Below are 12,618 nucleotides of genomic sequence, written 5' to 3' on the forward strand. Positions count from 1 at the left end.
AGGGACAGTTTTGCTGGCTCATCTGCAGGCTCTCTTCATACAGAGGTAGCGTCTTAGCTCAGGCTGTCACGGTGAAATATCACAGACTGGGGGTTTCCACAACACACAGTCTTGTGCCCCAGTTCTGTAGGCTAGAGTCTGAGATTGAGGTGCCAGCAGGTCAGAGTCTTCCTGAACAGCAGATGGCCACCCTCTCGCTGTGCCCTCACATGGCAGGAGAGGAAGTCGTCTGGCCTCTTCTTATGAGAGCACTCATCCCAGCATGTGGGCCTCGGCCGCGGGATCACACCGAACCCTGATGACCTCCCAACATCCCCATGCCCAAGCCCATCACATGGTGCTAGGACTTCACCATGCAAACTTGCTGGGGAGGGGCATGAACTCTGAACTCATGACAGCCCATAGAATGGACTGGAGTTGTGGGGCCTCTGTGTAGTCCTCAGCCACATGTGGCTTCTGGGCACTTTGAATGTAGCCAGTCCAAACTGAGGTGTGCTGTCGGGTGGAAGAGGCACCCTGCATTTCAAAGTCTTCACAGGAAAAAAAAATATATAATGTACCTTTTAAGTGATTCATTGATATTTTGGATATACTGGGTGAAAGCATAATATTAAAGTAAATTTCATCCTTCTTTTACTTTTAAAAAATGTTTCCATGAGATCATTTTAACTCATACATGTGGCTGGTGATGCATTTCTTTTTTAACAAATGTGTATGTTTAAGGCAGGCACGTCGTTTTTAGCATTTATGATCTGCGCATTTTGATATCCATAGACATGGTGATTACAACAGTCAGGCCAGTTCTCATATCCATCACCTCATGTCTTCCTCCTCCTCCTCCTCCTCCTCCTCCAGCTCCTCCTCCTCCAACTCCTTCTCCTCCTCCTCCTCCTCCTCCAGCTCCTCAAGCTCCTCCTCCTCCTCCTCCTCCTCCTCCTCCTCTTCCTCCTCCTCCTCGGCCTTCCCAGCACCCTATGCCCACAGCAGCCCTGCTTGAGCCAGTCGTAAGCAGGAATCCCAGCTCCTCCCCGCCCCTGGTAACCCCCATTCTGCTCCTATATAGCTGGTGATGTTTTCCACTGGACAGGGAAATAGAGGAGCCCAGGGGACGGGGCTGGGAAGAGCTGGGATTCCTGCTTACGGCTGGCTCAAGCAGGGCCACTGTGGGCATAGGGCGCTAGGGAGGCCAAGGCAGAGCTCATGGAGAAACGCAGCTCCTGGTCAGAAGCACCAGAGGTTAGGATTCCTTTTTAATGGTGTTTGGTTTCTGGACTTGGAGTCTCTGAATGTGGCCTCAAGTAGAGAACCGGCCACAAGAAGCCACTTTGACTTGGCTCCCACGTGGTATTGGTGAAGATCTTCACGGCACCCCTGCAGGAACAGGAACACACAGCTACTGCAAAGGTGAAGAAACAGTGGCACTGAGGGTTCATGGAGTCCTTGCCGGCACAGCACTCGCTCAGTTCATCGAAGCTTCCTGAAGATTGTGTTATGGAATAGAGGAGAGGAAGTGAAAACGAGACGCGACCTCCTGGGTCCCACGTCGGCCTGCGGAGGCCCAGCTCTTGTGTGGGTCTGAGCGCTGGCTGGGGTTGGGGAAACCTCAGACCCGCCGCATTTTTCAGCCTGGGGCTGTGAAAAGGGATAGGAATCATCCCGTCTCAGCCTGCTCCATCGTCTTGCCCTTTGCACTGGAGCAGGTGCGAAGCATTTCAGAGCCGTCTCTAGCTCGCTACTCTTCTCTTTTCTCTCCGTTTCTTTCCCCCCAAGGCAAGATGAGAAAACTAAAGGAAAGGGCTGGGGCCAGGGAGTTCCGAATGGAAATGCGAGGGCGGGGACTGCATTCTTGCAACCTGACTGCACCAGAAACCGGGTTCCAGCTCAGGGTGTCAGGCCAACATGCGCGCCAAGGTGCTGTTTCTAACAGACTAAGGAACCCTGCAATCAGCAACAGTTTTTCCTCGGGTGCTGGTGGAGAGCACAGGGGCGCCCTGTCTTTTCGGAGGCACAGCATGGATTGAAAGGGCTGAACCCAGGCCGCGGCGGGAAGGGCGGCCAGCAGGTGAGCTCCTGACTCTTGCAGGAACCCCGAGGAGAAGCAGCATGGTCCTCGCGTTCCCGGTACAGAGACAGTGAAGAGACGCAGTCACCTCCCCAGGCCACCCTGCTGCTTGGCGGTGAGGACAGGCTGGGGCCTCCCTCCTCTGGCAGGTGTGGTCAGCCTTGCCAGGTCATTACACTGTTTCTAAGACATTGCAACATCGTGGCTACCAAGTAATAATGAGATAAAGAAGACAGCATGCAAGCTACCTCTAGCCAGAGGCTGAATTCCTTCTATTTATTTATTGTTTTTTGAGTCAGTTGCTTGGGCTAGAGTGCAATGACATCATCTTGGCTGACTGCAACCTCCGCCTCCCGGGTTCCAGCAATTCTCCTGCCTCAGCCTCCTGAGTAGCTGGGATTACAGGCACCTGCCACCACGCCAGGCTAATTTTTGTACTTTTAGTAGAGACGGGATTTCACCATGTTGGCCAGGCTGATCTTGAACTCCTGACCTCAGGTGATCCACCTGTCTCAGCCTCCCAAAGTGCCGGGATTACAGGAGTGAGCCACCTCACCCAGCCAGGTTCTTTCTAAATGATGGGAGAGTGAGAAGCTTGTGGGCCATGCAGCTCTGGGAAGCTTCCAGAATGCAAGGCTTGAGATGGGTATCCAACAGCGTTGAGTGGGTGGGAGGAACCACTGGGAATGGCACAGGCAAGGTCCAGGGAGCGAGGGGAGGCACAGGTGTGTTTGAGCGCTGAGGTTCTGTTCACGTGCTAGAGACATTGGTGGGGGCGGTGTGGCTGGAAAGTGAGGAGCCAGAGGCTTAGTGTGGCAGGAGAGAGTTTTCGGTAAGCAGTGGGGAGGGAACCAGCAAAGGTTTCGGAAGGGCGGTGACTAGGAACACACCAGGCACTCTCCACAGTCCAGTCAGGAAGTGCAGACTGGGGGCTCCAGGGATGCCCTACCACGCCCTCAGCCTCCGAGGAGGACGGAGCGGGAGAGGAGGGATGCCCCACCAGGTAGCACAGCCAGGGAGATGCTGTGGGTCCCACACTCCGTTCAGCTCCATGCAGGCCACTAGCCCTGCATGCTCTTTCCATTTACATTAATTAAAATGAAAATGAAATTGTCAGTTTCTCAGGGGCCCTGGGCCACATTCACGTGTTCCACTGCCACATGTGCCCGTGACTACTATTGGGACGTACCAGGCCTAGGACATTCCCACCATTGCTTCTCCTACGGCTGCTTCTGCCACATGGCCTTGAAGGAAACCAGTGCTCCAGGGCAGCTGGGCATCGCCTGCCCCAGGACCCCCGCCAGATCCCCCCGGTGGCTGCCTGGGCCTCAGCCATGGCCTCAGAGCAGCTTCCAGCATCGCGAAGGCTCTGCCCCAGGTCCGAGGCCGTTTCAAGGTTGCTCCCTGCTGCCTGTCCCTCCGCTCCCTGCTCCTTGCTTGTGCCCTTGGCAATGCCCCAGCCCAGTTCCTGCCCCAGAGACGCTGGCCAGAAATCGCTGAGTCTTGCAGTGGGAGGAAGTGGGCCTGGACTGATGAGGTGGCACCACTTTGGCCTGGAATGTCCCGCCCCTTGGCCTGGGGCCCGCTTGGGAAACAGGCCAGGTTTGAAAGGTGAGCTTTTGGAATTGTCCGATGGCAAGCTGTGACGGTTGTGTGTGTCCTGGAGCTCATCCCACCGTGGAAACCTCCGGAATGTCTGTCTGCGCCATCCTCGGCGAGCGGCCTCCATCGTGGCCATGTTTCAAGCTTCTGGAATATTGTTTTGGGGAAATAAAATGACTCCTGCTCATTGGCTGTGCCAAGTCATTTGTTTGTCTTATTCTTTTTGCTCAGTAGGTGGCATTTTTGTTCATTGATTTTATTTGTATCTGCCTGTGTTCATCCACTATGACATATTAATCATGCAAATGAGGATATTATTAATGAAGGAAAAATTAATTCCGCCACTGCGTCTGGGTCTGCTGTGACAGCTCAGTTAATGCCCTCATTCTCTGATGCTATCAGCAACTTCTCCAGGGCTGCTGCAGATTCACACATTAATGTTCAGGGTAAAGGTTAGGGACTGAAGCCCAGAGAGACTTTCCTCTCCAGGGCTGGTGTTGCAAGCACATATTTACTTGAAAGTGCACATTTTTGAGACAGTTTATTGCAAAACCCCGTCCTCCTTCCCACTGTGTTAACAGTTTGTAGGAGGGCGTTTGCTCTGCCTCTCAGTGTCTTCTAGAGTGAAGCCCACTGCGTCCACGCAAGCTCCCCCGCCACGGCGGTCTCCTGCCACTTCCAAGGGTCTTGCTTCTTGTTTCCTGGATGCTATTTGCAGACAATGCGGTGACCCATTCGTCCTCGGCAAGGGCTCCTTCTCAGGACTCTGCTCTGGAACATGAGCTAGGGCTGCAGTAAGTTTCTCTTCCTGATACAGAGCCCTGCAGAGAATTAAATGAGCTCCCCACATGGTGTTCCCCCATTGCCCTCTGGTTAATCCTCATTTCCGCCCCGCACCCTGAGCTGCGCCGAGGTCTGCTCACTCCTATCTGCTTTCACTCATGTGCTCCGGTGAGCCAGGTCTACACACAGAATGTTTTTTTGGAACTTGAATAACCTTGCCCTGTGCACCGTGGGAACACCCCCTGGGAGAGATTGTGCCATTCTGGAGACTTCCTAGGTCACACCAACTCTGTCACGGGACTTGGCTGAACCTGAGAAGCGAGTGGGCAGCCCAGCTCTCCCAGCAGTGAATGTAGGGCACTGGGCACCCCTCAGGGAGGGGACCAGGAAGGCATCCGGCCACCAGAGACCTTGGACTTGCAGGCTATGTTCACCCTGGGTTGACTGTGGATCGGAGCCCGTCCAGGGATTGCGATTTCCCTCTGCCCCACCCTTAGGCCACAGAAGGGAGAGGCACAAGGCCGGCACTGAGAGTTTGCGCAGCCACCTGCCTTCTGGAGCCTCTGCACCCTTCCTTTGTTTGTTTTGTTTTTGTTTTGAGATGGAGTCTCGATTTGTCACTCAGGCTGGAGGGCAGTGGCGTGATCTCAGCTCACTGCAACCTCCGCCTCCCGGTTTCAAGCGATTCTCTGCCTCAGCCTCCTGAGTAGCTGGGACTACCGGCATGTGTCACCACGCCCAGCTAGTTTTTGTATTTTTAGTAGAAATGAGGTTTTACCATGTTGGCCAGGCTGGTCTTAAACTCCTGACCTCAAGTGATCTACCCACCTTAGCATCCCAAAACGCTGGGATTACAGGTATGAACTGCCGTACCCGACATCTTCACCCTCCTGTTGCTATTTTTGTGAGTTCTATTGCTGAGATGTCCCGAACCTGGGTCCCCACCTTGAGACCTCCCTCCTGTATAGACTCTCCTAACTCTTTCTTTCCCACGGGCATCCCATCCCTTCCCTCCCGTGCCTATTTATCCTGTGCCGCCTGTCTTCAGGTGTCCCGGGGCAGGTGGTGGAGAGAGACAAGATTGCAAGCAAGAGACCTGACCCCAGACTGGTGGAGAGGGAGAGGATGCTGGGAGCTTGTGGGAGCTGCAAAGCACCACAGAGCAGCAGGTTAAACAACAGAAAGGGCGCGCCGCGGTTCTGGAGGCTGGAAGTCTGAGACCAGGTCAAGATCCATAGCGCTGGCTCCCTGGGAGGCGGCGACGGGGAGCTGACCCCAGGCCTCTCTTCCTGGCAGGCTGCTGGGCATCTTTGGACCCTTGGCTCAGTGATGGCCTGTCCCGTGTCTGGTTCTTGTTCTTCCCTCCATATGTACCCCTTTCCCTCCACACGGTATTCTTTTCACAAGGACCAGTCAGATTAGGGGATGTATTCCTCCAGGATGACCTTTTCTTAGCTAATTACTCCTGCAATGACCCTATTTCCAAATAAGGTCACCTCTCGGGGTGCTGGAGGTCAGGGCTTCAGCATAGGAACGTGGAGAGGAGAAGACACCTTCAAACAGGGTGCAGGGCGGAGGGGAAGCACCCGGTGCCAGGAGCTCTCAGACTCTGACGGCCCCCGTTTCCCCCACCCGTAAGGGGCTCCTTCCATTGTGGGGCTGCGACTCTCATGGCAGTCCCGTCCTCCTGCTGGAGGAAACTGTACTTACGGGATCTGCGGGTCTCCGACTCATGACACCTCCCTGCTGCCCTTTTGTTTTTTTGAGATGAAGTCTCGCTGTGTCATCCAGTCTGGAGTACAGTGGCACAATCTTGGCTCACTGCAACCTCTGCTTCCTGGGTTCAAGTGATTCTCCTGCCTCAGCCTCCCGAGTAGCTGGGATTACAGGCACCCACCACCATGCCCGGCTAATGTTTGTATTTTTAGTAGAAACAGGGTTTTCTGTTGGCCAGGCTGGTCTCAAACTCCTGACCTCAGGTGATCTGCCCACCTTGGCCTCCCAAAGTGCAGTCATTACAGGCATGAGCCACTTCGCCCAGCCACCTCCCTGCTGCACTTCTAAGGAGTTGTGAGGCTGGGTAGGGGTGGCCCTGGCCGTCACCCCTTCCAGGAGCGTTTTGAGAAACATAAGAGACCCTGAAAGACACAGGCCATTGCTGTGCAACGGAAAGAAACCATGCCACAGCCATCTTACCTGTTACCTGGGAAAGGCGTGCCTCAGTGAGTGTTCTATCTTGAGTCTAAGTGGAAGGAATCCAACCCAATTCATGTTGGTAGCGGGGGAAATTTATTGGAAAATTGATGCAACTCCAGGGAAGGCAGGGACACAGCTGCCTTCGGAAACAGCAGGGCCTCTCTTCCCCTCCCTGTCCTTGCTGTCACCAGAGGTGGACAAGGGAATCTTTAAGGAATCTTTAGTCAAAGGGTTGAGTTGCTGCTGTGTTCTTTACGATAGAGACGGGAACTGTTCGGAATTATCCCCTGGGTGTTGGAACGACAGTCCGACGTTATTGTGCCCGTCCCGAGTGGAGGGGGCCTTTCCCACGTCTCCCCACATCCTCCCCAGCACCCAGGAGACCCTGAACCATGGGGCTCCCAGGGCGTTTACTCACCGACTTTCCGGTTACAGCCGGGACATTTCCGTTGCTCTGGATGCAGAAGAAAAAGGTGTCACTGGGGAATCAGAGGTGACCTGGCCACTTCTGGCTGAGGGAATTAGGGCAAAACACATCCCCTTAGACCCCTGGAGAGTCAAGCTTGAAGGTTTTGCAGGGTTTCTGGGCAGATTAAAACCATGTAACACCTGTTATGGGCTGAATTGCATCCCCTCAAATCCATGCGTTGAAGTCCTAATCCCCGGGAACTCAGAACGTATCTGGAGATGGGTCTTTCAGGGGTGACTGAGTTAAGTTGGGATCAATGGGTGGACCATAGTGTAACATGGGAAGAGCAGGTTAGACACGGACACACGCAGTGGAAGACCCTGTGAGGACGTAGGAGAGGGTGGCAGCGACGTGAGTGGCACGCCACGTTAGGGCACAGTGCGGTGCTCCTCCTGGGTTCTTTGCTTCCGTCTTGCTGGGAGGCACAAGGCATTGTAACCCCATTTCACAGAGGAGAATCTGAAGCGCGCCGTGGGGAGAACTCAACCTACAGCACGTTGTCGGTCACAGGCGATGGAGCTGGGAGCGGAACCTGGGGCCTCGGAGCCGAGTCTGGGCCTGAGCCGTCCACCACACCGGTCGCGTGTGCCCGTGCTCACACACAGTGCTGCCTGGGCTTCGCGGGTTTCACACGGCACTGAAGATTCTGGGGCATGCGGTACCTGTGCCTGTTCGTCCCTCTTTGAGCAAGAGTCAACCTGTAACTGGGAATATTTGAACAAGACGCTAACAGGTCCACCATGTTCTTATGTCAATTAAGAAACAAAACCAAAGATGTCCCTGGTACTGCACTGCCTACGGAATCAAGGTGATCCTCCCTAGGGTGGCATAAGTCCCAACGTGATGTTGGTGGAGTTCTCTCCACACTGCGCTTCAGGTCCTCTGTGAAAGGGGGTTACAATGCCTTGTGCCTCCCAGGCAAGACGGAAGGAACGAACCCGAGCGGAGCACCGCACAACGCCTTGGACGTGGTGTGCCGGTCATGCTACGCTTCCAGACACATTTGTGTGGAGTACCCGTCTCATTCTTCCTGTCTCAGCCTGGCCTTCCAGCTGCCTGCAGCACCTGGTCGCCCCTCCACCTGCTAAAGAGCTCGTGTTCTTGACCCAGGTCCAATACCACCTTTTCTGTGCACCTGCGGTTGCCAGGCCCCTGTGTTCCTCCGCCCTGTGGAAGGGTGTCCGGGATCACACTCCCTCCACACGCCCATGTCTCCTCCGAGGCTTCAATGCCATCTTCTGCAGCTTCTGCAGTCTACAACCTGGAACTCCGGACCTGGCTGTGTCACTAGCGGTGTATCTCCACTTGAGATCCCACAGGCCTCTTCAACTGCACGAAACAGAAGCTGGCTCTCCCAAGGTTGTCACGTCCAGGTAAGAGGCTCTGCCCTTTGCCCAGTTGCTCAGGCAGCACCTGAAAAGCAGCTCTTATTCTTCAGTGTCCCCCATGCTGCATATCCAAACCATGCAGCAGGACTGTCTCTTTCTCCAGAGCATACCTGGATGGGGCCCCTCCTTGCTGCTCTAAGCCCCTGGACATCACTCTCACCTGGAGGGTTCGGACGGCCTCCCATGGGTTCCCCGCCGCAGCCGCTCCCTGCCCTCTACTCTGTGCGAAGCATCCAGGGTGCGCTTTGAGACTCAAATCAGGCCCTGACACTTCTTCCCTGCCCTAATCCCCAAGCTCTCTCTGGGCCTCCAGCTTCCCCAGCACAAACCCCAAAGCCTGGGCATGGGAGACAGGCCCACACCGCACAGCCCCACCAGCTCCCAGCTGGGTGCTTCTCTTCCTGCTCACCAAATGTGGAAAGGTTGGATCGCGTGTGTGTGTGGGTTTCCCTCCGCCTAGAGCACTCGTTCGCTGCCATGAAAAGTGGCTTTCTTCACATCATTTAGTCCCAGCTCCAAAGCCACTTCCTCAGTGTGGGTCTCCCACCTCCCCACCCACTCACCTGGCCTTAGTTTTTTCTTCCACGTGACTTATTACCACCTGCAATGGAATGGAATTATTGACCAAATCTTATTTTACATTGTCATACTTCCTTGGAGGACAAAAACTCAAAACCGCAAAAGCAGGGACTTTGCCCTGAGTGTTATTCTGCACCCAGGTGATCAGAACACAGAAGGCTTTGATAAAGTGGTGCTCAAACAAGAAAGGCTGTTTCCCTCGTCACACCATTAGTGCCTGAAGTCAGGAAGCTGCCTGTGAGAGTCTCTGTTCCTGGCATACACTTGGTGCTCAACACATGCTCATTAAATACACGAACAGCTACCTAAACGACATCACTAACTTTTTTCCCTTCTCACTGAGTGAGATGGTTTAGCTGTGTCCCCACCCAAATCTCATCTCGAACTGTAATTCCCAGGATCCCCACACATGGTGGGAAGGACCCAGTGGAAGGTAATTGAATCACGGGGACAGTTGCCCCCATGCTGTTCTCATGATAGTGAGTGAGTTCTCGTGAGATCTGACGGTTTTAGGAGGGGCTTTCCCCCATTCACTCTGCACTTCCTGCTGCCACCATGCAAAGAAGGACGTGTTTGCTTCCCCTTCGTCATGATTGTAAGTTTTCCGAGGCCTCCCCAGCCCCGCAGAACTGCGAGTCAATTAAGCCTCTTTCCTTTACAAATCACCCATTCTCAGGTATTTCTTCTTGCAGTGTGAGAGCAAACTAATACATCAAGGTTTTCAAAAGAGGTCTACTCACAGATCTTTTAAGTTCCATTCTTTTCCTTTGGCTTCCTAAATGAGTGTGCTTTCTTAAGGCTTATTATCAAGAGTGCCTTTCAAGTTTTAGGAGCATATTAAGTCTCTGAAGCCTTGTAAATTTCTTTCAAGTCACATGAAAAAGATCTTGACTTCCAAGGAGACACCTGGCCATTCCAGGGCCTTTGGGTTTGCAGGCTCATCCTGCACTTTCAGAGTGAGTGAGGTAATGAGGCTCACCCTCTCGCTTCTTCAGCTTCTAAGTGTCCAAAGCTTAAATGGATGGATGGGGCCCTCCCTCTCAAGCCTCATTCTAGGGGAAATGAGCCCACACGATGGAGGTGGGCAGAAGACATCATGAGCTTATCCAGCCCTGCAGAGGCAATGGGCCAGGGATGTTCTCTAAGACCAGAGGTGCTTTTGGGGTTGATGAGCTGATGCAGGCAGGGGTGGCACTCTACACAGAGGGCAGAGCAGTGCCGGCCCCTGGGATGGGTGAGGGGAGGCAGCACCAGGAGCTGGGTCTGCAGCGGGAGGAATGGGGAGGCCTTGGGCCCTGCTGAGGGTTTGGACTTGATCCTGAGGCCATCAGGGGCTACAGGAGGGCTTTAAAGAGAACATAATTATATGGTAAGATGTAAATGTCAGAAAGTTATAGATGGCTGGGGGCAAGCACACAGATGGCAACAGACAAGGGGCTGGAAGCCTCTGGAAAGCTCTTGGGTGATCTGGGTGAGGAGGGATGGGTACGGTGCTGGGACGTGGGGCTTGGGACTGGCTGGTGACAGTGAGTCAGGATGGCCCACCCCTGTCGTGGCCACCAGGAGCACCGGGGTGCCGTCCAGGAGTGAGACACGCAGTCGAGGGGCACGTCCGGAGGGGATGAGTGCAGCTTCGTTTTTTAAAAAACCTTGCTAAAATACACATAAGAAAATTTACCATCTGCACCATTTTTAGGTCTGCAATTGACTATCCTCGCCTTGTTCTGCACCAGCTCTCTAGGGCTTTCCCGTTACAAAAGTAAGCTGTCTTCCTTCAACACGAACTCCCCATTCCCCTCTGCAGCCCTGACACCCGCCCTTCTACTTCCCATCTCCACGGATTACTGTTCCAGGTAAACCGTTTACTGTTCCATACGGTTCCGTGATCACACAGTGCTCGTCCTGTGGCTGCCTCCTCTGCTCGGCGTGATAACTCCAAGCCTCTTCCAGGTCGCACTGGGTGTCTGAACTTCCTTCCTTCTCTGTGGTAGATCACACTGTGCTTCTCCCCTCACTGGCTGGTGCACCCAGCCTGGCCGTGTGGACGGTGCTGCTGCGTGGTCGTGCAAGCTCCCTGAGTCTCCGCTTTCAGTCCTCTGGGGGACAGACCCAGACGTGGGACTGTGGGGACCATGTGGCACTTCTGGTTCTGAGTTTTTAGGAACCACCACGCTGAGCCTAGTTTCTGACATGTGAAATGGAGGCCTCTGTGGATGGCATGCGTGAGTGTGGAGCTGAGAGACTGGCAGGGCCTGGGCGATGTCGCTGTTTATGGGGAGACCCCTGTCGGCCCTGCCCGAGGCCCCTTCTGCCTTCATTTGTCGCCTGGACTCTGGCCTTCCAAGTCAGCCCGGACACCACCGAGGCGATCTGGTGTTGGGAGCACCGGGCACGGCACAGAGCGTGTACTGCAGGCCCCAGGTGCTGGCTACTTCTGCCCTGGGCTCACTGCTGCTGCTACGGATTTGGGATGCAGCCAGCACCCAGTGGTGCTACTGGAGTCCCAGGAGTGGGCCTTGGAACAAGGATGGTGAGGAGCTCTCCTCCGTTTGTCCTCCTGAAGGGCCACCTTGGGACTCAGCAGCTGACGAGGGCTCTCAGCCCTGTGAGAGGGCACAGCCAGCTGCACGTGGAGCCCTCAGTGGCCAGCTGGGGACCCGACTCCGCATACCTGTCTGCTCAGCTTCCTGGCCTTCCCCACTCCTCCCTGGAACTGCGCTCCCCAGTGGGCAGCAGGGAGAAGCCCAGGCAAAGGCTCTGCTTTCAGGGAATCCGGGGGGACAGAGCCAGGAGGAGAGCAGGTGGTGAAACAGGACGAGAAGCCGGAGAGACTCGGTCCCAGAGGAGACCACCCTCGGCGAGGGTGCCCGTCTGGCTCGTGCCACTGAGAAAGCACAGGAGAGAGGTGCCCAGCAGCACCCTGGCTCCCTTGGGGGTAAGATTTTAAGGGACAGGAAACCAGGGACGAGAAGATGCTGGCCCGCAGCGGGTAGTTTCTGGAGGATTGGCTGCCTGTGCTGGGAGGGCGTCACAGGGCCATGTTCAGGGGGATGGGTTTCTAGGTTAGAATTTCTTCTTTTCTTTTTAAGATTAGAGTCTTGAGAATATTTCTCCACTTATTAAAAATAATAAATTCATAAGGGAGAGGCTGGAATTAAAAGAGAATCAATGGACCAAGGCCTTGGAGGAAGTGAGGCAGGACCCAGCAGGTCGGAGGGGGTAGCCCGGGCCACTGAGGGGTGAGGGCACAGATGGGATGGGGTGGAGGTGGGTGTCCGAGAGACAGAGACAGGAAGAGACAAAGAAACAGAGGCAGAGACACAGAGAGAGAAACAGACACAGAGACAGAGAGGGACAGAGACAGAGAGACAGAGGTAGACACAGGGACAGAAAGGGAGTGGCGTACGAAGGCTGGACGTGGGCTTTGCTCTGGCTTTCTCATTAGCTCTGTGCACGATGGGGAAGCCCTGTTGCTCCGGCTGAAGAGGGCGGAGGCCTGGCAGCCTGGAGCGGGAAGATGGGTGCTCTCCGTGGATGCT

At 54.7% G+C, this 12,618-nt stretch overlaps 1 long non-coding RNA gene across 2 annotated transcripts; it reads right to left on the reverse strand.

The window, feature by feature from the left end:
* Window positions 1–6,624: 6,624 nt before the first annotated feature.
* Window positions 6,625–12,351, reverse strand: LOC141579998 (uncharacterized). 2 transcript variants are annotated; one of them, XR_012511981.1, is made up of 4 exons: window positions 7,604–12,351; window positions 7,253–7,432; window positions 7,062–7,155; window positions 6,625–6,930 (listed from the first exon to the last, which is right to left on the reverse strand). It is a non-coding gene; the product is annotated as an uncharacterized LOC141579998 (long non-coding RNA). The 2 variants fall into 2 exon arrangements; XR_012511982.1 differs by lacking the exon at window positions 7,253–7,432.
* Between the last annotated feature and the right edge of the window lie 267 nt (window positions 12,352–12,618).

The sequence above is a fragment of the Saimiri boliviensis genome, chromosome 10 (assembly GCF_048565385.1).
Source record: "Saimiri boliviensis isolate mSaiBol1 chromosome 10, mSaiBol1.pri, whole genome shotgun sequence".
In the NCBI taxonomy this organism is placed as follows: Eukaryota; Metazoa; Chordata; class Mammalia; order Primates; family Cebidae; genus Saimiri; species Saimiri boliviensis.